This window comes from Anopheles funestus, chromosome 2RL, assembly GCF_943734845.2.
Source record: "Anopheles funestus chromosome 2RL, idAnoFuneDA-416_04, whole genome shotgun sequence".
Lineage (NCBI taxonomy): Eukaryota > Metazoa > Arthropoda > Insecta > Diptera > Culicidae > Anopheles > Anopheles funestus.
The window spans coordinates 70,573,954-70,581,176 of record NC_064598.1 but is presented as its reverse complement, the minus strand read 5'-3'; the positions used below and the strand labels follow the sequence as shown (position 1 = coordinate 70,581,176).

At 39.2% G+C, this 7,223-nt stretch overlaps 1 long non-coding RNA gene across 1 annotated transcript; it reads right to left on the bottom strand.

Moving 5' to 3' along the window:
- Positions 1 to 3,649: 3,649 nt before the first annotated feature.
- Positions 3,650 to 6,565, bottom strand: LOC125762467 (uncharacterized). Its single transcript, XR_007418224.1, has 3 exons — positions 5,913 to 6,565; positions 4,719 to 4,813; positions 3,650 to 4,578 (listed from the first exon to the last, which is right to left on the bottom strand). It is a non-coding gene; the product is annotated as an uncharacterized LOC125762467 (long non-coding RNA).
- Positions 6,566 to 7,223: the final 658 nt, after the last annotated feature.

Here is a 7,223-nt window from a genome sequence, read left to right as displayed (position 1 = left end):
CCACATTACATTGATTCCCATTTTTTTTTTTGCATGCTGCGGAAACCGTTTCCCACACTGCTCAAATTAATTAGCCCGTAACAATGTAGCACGGTAATGGGTATTACTGGCTGGCGAAGCCCATGGGCATGGTAAGTCCATTCGCGAGCCAAGTCATTTATAAATGTGTAAATAAAATCGAATGTCGCTCATGGGTGTACCGCGATGCTTTACAAATTGTGCCTTTTACCTATGCAAAATACCATCGAATCGAATATGAAAGAGCTGTCACGAGCTCATCTGTCATACTGTTAGTTTTCCTTCGTTAACTTTCTTTTTAGATTGTAGCACATTCTTGTTAACATTTAAAGGAAATAGAAATTGAGGGTTTATTAGCAGAACAAATAAAGTTTTTAGATGTTTTTATCCATAATTGAAACCTTTTTCAAAACTTTTTTTTCTAATTTTGCAGTTTCATTTCCTAGTTTTAATTTTTTTCTCCACTTTTATCATATCATATACACCCAAAACAATATGCAAATTATCGACATTAAACTTAATGAAAGAAACTAAATCTCGACATAAAATAGAAATCAATAAAAGTAAACTTTATTATCTTGCTACAAAAAGAAAAAGTTTTTCTTAAATCCTTTATATCTTAATTCTGCCATTTCTACTCAAAATCTCTATGTTCTTTACAGCAACGGAAAGGTCAGTGTTCTTTGTGTACCATTGTGTAGTACATTTCGTTAATTAAACACACGCTCACACGCATACGAGACATTTTCAAACCTTTATCATGACTTAAGTGTGCCCCCTTCTGTTCTTTTAAATATCAAGCTCAGCAACATTTTCACATGTTAAAACTCAGTTGTTAAAAGATAAAAAAATAATGTTTCCCCAGCTTAACACCAAGCAAAATATACGAAGCAAAGCCGTACTTACTTGCACAACACTTCTCGAGAACGTTCACTTTATAGGTCAGTTGATCTTTCAAGGTTGTAGCGGTGAAAAAAAAAACACTTCCACCGTATCGCTTAATTTATCATTCTTTTAAAAGTTCATTAATTGGCGCACTTGTATCTAAAAAATTGCAGAACAATAAACAAGGAAATGAGCCATTTTTCAACAGGCAACAAAGCGCAACAAGTGTCAACCACACCGATCGACTCATAAATTTTCTATATTCCGTTCAAAAAAAGGAACGTGTCGGTTGATCCGTTTTAAAAACTGTAACACTATTCTATCGATTGGGCATTTCGTAGCAAGCTTACCCTCCCGAACATATTCAGCTCGGCTGTATGCCATTGATGTAATAATCTACATCAGATGTGTCAAACTCGTTTCACAAGTGAGCCGCTAGAATTTTTCGCGGACTGCAAATTAAATATTAAAAAAAAATCAAATATTATACAATTCTTTTGTGGCACTTCAAACTTAACAGGGCATGGCTTGCCATTTCTGGCTTTCCTTGACTTTATTTACCCATACCATTGAGAGTAAGTCCTGCGTACGGAGGAACGGTTCGGAACGGCCTTCCCACTTCATGATTTCTGTGTGTTTTCTTTTAATTCAGAATCATATCTATTATCGATCTTTAAAGATCAACTGGGAACTTCCATAGCCAACAATTAAGGTAAAAAGATGTTCTATGTGTATTTTATGACTCTTTTCTGAGTTCATTGATTTATGCTGCATCGCATATTAGCGAAAATTTAAACCTTCACTCTTTTTGTATGTTTCCAAAACTCATTACAAAGACCGGTAGTTTATCTTGTAGGAAGTCAAATGTAAATAATTTAAATTTTAATATTTTGTTTACTTTCTTTAAATTTGGCTTTTGAGAATTTTATTTTTATTAGGGAAAATCCGTGCGTACGAAATGACGATATCGCTATGGATAATAAAAGTCAAGGAAAGCAACAAATGGGAGGCCAAGACCTTTGGAGGGTGTACTGCCACATAAGTTGATGATTTAAAGTTTGATATCTCTTAAAGTTAATAACTTTTTTCTATACTCAAAAAAAAAAATTGCAATAAAATTCTCGCAAATGAATCGGGTTTAGTGAACAATAATTCGGTTGTCTTATGATTGTTCCTTTTTAAAAAGCTCAAAGCTTTTTTTTTTTGTTCGGTTAGAACGGCCTGGCCGTATCAAGAATTATTTTGCCACGTAGCAGGATAGTCAGTCCATGCTACGGGAGGACGGTCCGGATGGGATTTGAACCCGGTCCCTGCCGTGTGGACGGGCGCCGTTTTTCACATGCACCACCGGGCCGCCCCAAGCTCAAAGCTTATGATATAATGGTCGAAATTTTTCGATAACTTATACTTTCAGCAAGAAACTCTAGTGGCCAACTAGTTTGACATACCTGATCTAAGTAATTATACAAAACCATTTCCGAGTTCATTAGTGTTCATTTTGCAACGGCAATAGAGGAAGAAAAAGAACATTTTAATGTCACCAATCACCCCATGTCAGTACGCCTCGAGGGCTAAACGTGTTTAATGATGGCTTCCTTCGCAGCAAATGGTGTGTTTCTCCAAACCAAATCGCGAACCTCAAGCCGCACTGCGAAGCGAAATTACGACCATCGATCGGTGAGTTGGTTGAAAGAAATAAAACTAAAAAAGCACCTTAAAAGAATCGAGCAAGCACAAAACTCTATTATTACTATTCATCACATTGTCATATTGGCCGTACATGGCTCCGTACAATTCGTCCAACGATCAGTGCCACAAAACGACCAAACACACTGCTCCACATTATGTTTGCGCTACACCTTTTATGTGTCATCGGCTCTGAAACCGGCGGCGGCTGCTGCGGGTGATTATTAATTTGTTTTCAGAATGCAAACCACTGATGACCGATCGCTGATTTAGTGCTGGAAGGAATGTCAATCCTTACCAATGGGAATTCGGTGGGAACTAGTAGCTCATACGTATGAAACGAGCTGTGATGAAAGGACGCGTGTTTGAATCAAAACGCAAGTAACGCAAGCATAACCAGCGATTGACACGTACAACAATGTCCCGCGAACAAAAGCGCAACCAAAAACGCACCATCAAAACAGCGACCAAAGAGCGACCAAAGCACATTAATCATTTGTCAATAGAATTTTTGGCCACCATGAATATATGTTTTCTTTATTATAAGTGTGTTCGACCAAATCTTGCCAACGTCCACCGCATGAAGGGATCGCATAATGTGTAACTTTATCCTAGCGCCAGACCATTTTTGTTCCTATTACGAAAAGGAACGCGCCGAAGGGCACCGGCACACTGACACGACATTCCAGTGCATTCCGAGACACAGCGCAACGCACACACCACGCCTCGATTTCGAGGCTCGGGGCTCACCTTGCCACTCGCAGCGATTGAATTATGCTCACGATCATTATTATGAGCCCGTAAAGAACAAGGCTCAAATCGGGTTTGCTACCTATTTGCACCATAGCACCAAATGAAACGGACGGTGGGACGAAAAGATGGCCAATATGGTCATGAAAATTCGCTTTTGAATAAATTTGTGTTTTAAATCGGAATATGCATTGCAAATATGCTAACGTTTACATATTTTTTGTCAGCATTACATTTTACATTAAATAAAATATTGTTCAATGTATTGATTATGCCATCTTGAGAATCCTTGCTTGCATTCTCACTGTACTGAGGGCGATGTCGTCGTTTTACAGGACACAGACTTTGCTCTCGATTATCCGATTGTCTTTTGTCTGCTACCGATATTGTACCAATCCATGTTTAACGTATTAAAGTAAAAATAATCACACATTACTTCTATTCTCGTCCACACCTTCGCGTATAGCCGTAGTAAAACTCGATTGAAGTAGCAAAAAAACAAACTCCAACAAATAAACAAACCCACGACCGCTAACCAATAATCGAAAGTGAATGGACACGAAGCTTGGTCCCGATTTGAAGGGCTGACCACGGCTAGGAAATGGTGCACGCTAGGTCGACATGCCAGCCCTCGGGAAGGATTTGAACCACATTTTCGAGCGAAACAGGTTATCGCGTGGAATGAATCAGCCAGTAAGCTTACGTGTAGTTGGTTTGAAAGGTAAACGTGTCTGAAAGAACTTCTTATGACTTTTGATGGATTTTTTTTAAACCTCGCAAATTTAAAACTGGACATTATTTTAATAATTTTGGTTACTAAATTTCATTCCTTATATATCCTTTATTTGTTCTCTAACCTGTTGGGTATTAGTTTACGTACTTAGAACTAAAATAACACTAAAACTACCAGATCTATTGTTTTTACAATTTACGCTTCATTTTCATGATAATTATTTTTAAATGAAACTATTCTACTGTAGTTAATGCAGGACTTTCGCAAATCTAAAAAGGATAGAACCATAAAGCAAGGTATTATTTATTTGTAGAAATGTTCACGTCGTATTGCTATTAGCTAAGACTTAATGGCAAACAATTTAAATGCTAATAAATGATACCCTAAAAGCTGCTTTACTAAGTTAGGTTAAAAAAATATATTAAAAGTATGAAGATATAAATGGTACAAACATTCAAAAGGTCCCTAAAGAATATAAGAATGATTAAATTAAACTAGAAAACGTTCTGAAACGGAAGAAGAAACAAAACACATAAAATTCATACAATTAACACCTTGGAATTACGCAGTTTTTTGGGTAAAAGTATTCACTAAAATACTAAGACAGTCTTCTTCATTGTGACACAATAATCTTCGACGTCTTTACCTCGATAATTCCGGTTTCCTTGATCTTCCATTACGCGGTCGGGATGGTCAAATCTGCGTACGTTGGAATGATCCGGATGGGATTCGATAACGGCCCTGTCGTGTAAAAGATCATTGATTTTATTGCTCAATTTAACAAAGAAATAACTAACTGCAAATGAGCAATCCGCAGAAATGTTATTAATGCCCTTCTAAACATGATTTTTCCAAGTTTTATTATTTCAACACTGAAAGCGATTTTTATTTCCTAATTATTTTCAAAAAAAAACAATTTAAATAAAACTTAAAACAAAACAAACAAACAAAAACTGCAGTTATACATTCTGAAACTTCACGAAGAATGGGTTTGTGAAAGTAACAACTTTGAATAAAAATAAAAATAGGTCTATTCTATTCTGCATAAAGTAATATTTCCTTTATAAGAAACATTACATTTATTATTATTTTTTTTATTTATTTATTTATTTAGGCGCCCGTCCACACGGCAGGACCGGGTTCAAAATCCCATCCAGTCCGTCCCCCCGTAGCATGGACTGACTATCCTGCTACGTGGTAAAATAAGTCTTGATACGGCCAGGCCGTTCCAACCGAGCAAAATAAATAATAATAATGTAAATGCCAGATCATGCTAGGATATGTTAGCTTATTGATTCAACTTAGTTTAGATCTCAAAACATACATATGAAATTCATGGATCATCCGAAGCTTCCAATAATTTTATAACTAAGATTATGTCTTTAATATACATATTTCACTTAGTTGTAGTTTAGTTCTAGATATCTTTAGAATGGGTGTTTGATTAATTATTCAACTAAAACAAGCATTCCTCCTAACCAGAATGCAACATTGTAACCTTTACGACCACAAACCCGAGGGAGTGGCGATACCGTAATGAAGACTAGCGTAAGCAAAAAAACAGAATCTGTCCTATTAAGGCCCCATTACTGTCAGCAAATAATGTTATTACTCTCACTGCTGCACTACACGCGGCATCGGGAGGCGATGACGATGCGAGTATGAAGTAGAAGTGCAAGAAAAGAACCTCCACGCAAAAGCTCGTGGAGCTCGTGCAGCTCGTTTGGACTTCCTGTTTGCTTCTTTGCCCGATACACTTCATCATCGGCCCGTCAAATTGGAGTGAAATGAAAATCGACTAGCAAAAGGCTCTAGCACCACCCGTACGGCGCCGACTTACCACACAATCAAGAACTTCCTGAAAGATCTCCCGAAGGAACGGCGGGGAACGCGGGGACGGTACTGGTACTGCGCGTTTTGCTAACTACGGGTTCGTGCCTGGGCGAGTGCAAAACCCCTAATGAGTCGCGTAACGCAAACGCCGGCTGCTCGATTGTCCGGTGAAGAATATGAAGCTGATCGACGATTCGAAGCCACCGTCAAGGGGAAGGCACCGTTGGATCGGAGAGGATCAAAGACTGAAAAGAAAAGTAAAGCAAGGAGATACGGGTAGCTTCGGTGGCCAGAAGGAAGTAGAGCATAATGAAAGTAGGAGGAAAAAAACACACAGACACACACTCTTTTAACAACTCCTCCAGTAGCTCAAGTATTATTTCAAACGGTGCTAAAGAGAAATTATCCACCCCATCTACACACACACAGTGCGGTCCCCCGGCGAAAAAAAAAGACCCAGCATAAGAAGTATAGTATGTGCGCACAAAATGGTCACGCTTTTTTTTACCCTGCATTCACTAGCCCTATCCAGACCACCCTAACCACAGCACGACGTCCTGCAATTGTCCAGACAGCCAGGTCTCCCCGCAAAACCCTGTCGCCCCCCCGAACCAAGCAATTCTTTGCCCCGGGGCCGGATTTTCGCTGGATTTTCGTTGGCGCTCTCATTACATAAGCGAATGTAGAGCAAATACGAAATTGGCATTTTGCTGCTGCCCACACGCCACCTTCACGATCGTTCGGTGGCACCAGGCACGGTGTGGCGATCGAGCGAAGGAAAACCTCCTGTACTTGTACACACGGTGCCGTGGGTGCTTGTGCGGGAGACAGTTTTCGGATAGGGAGCACTTACTGCTACCGCGTCAGTACCGAGCCAGGCTTGGGATGCTGGTGATGGTGTTGACCACCCTAAGGAAAGGGTGAGTTTTCTGCACGATCGATCGACGTTACATGCTGGGTGGTAGGGCGGGTGGGTTTGGTTATTGGGGCGAGCGATTGAGATTCGCGGCTGCCTGCCCGGTACAATGTTTGCCGGAAATTCTCACTCAGTCGGTGTTAAAGCATTTTTTTCCATAAGGTCATTAGGCGGCAGTTGCATAAACATCGCTCAGCAGCAGTTTGACAAAGCAAATTAATGCATTACTTACTTATTTCATTATGTTTTTCTTTTTTTTGTACAGGAAAGTAAGCGGCTGTGTCAAGATATTTCAAGCAGATTCCTATTGGTGTTTGGGATACCATTCCGTAAGTTAATGACAAGAGATTTTTAATATGAGCTATTCGATAAGAACCACAGGAGAGGTTCATCAATTCAAAG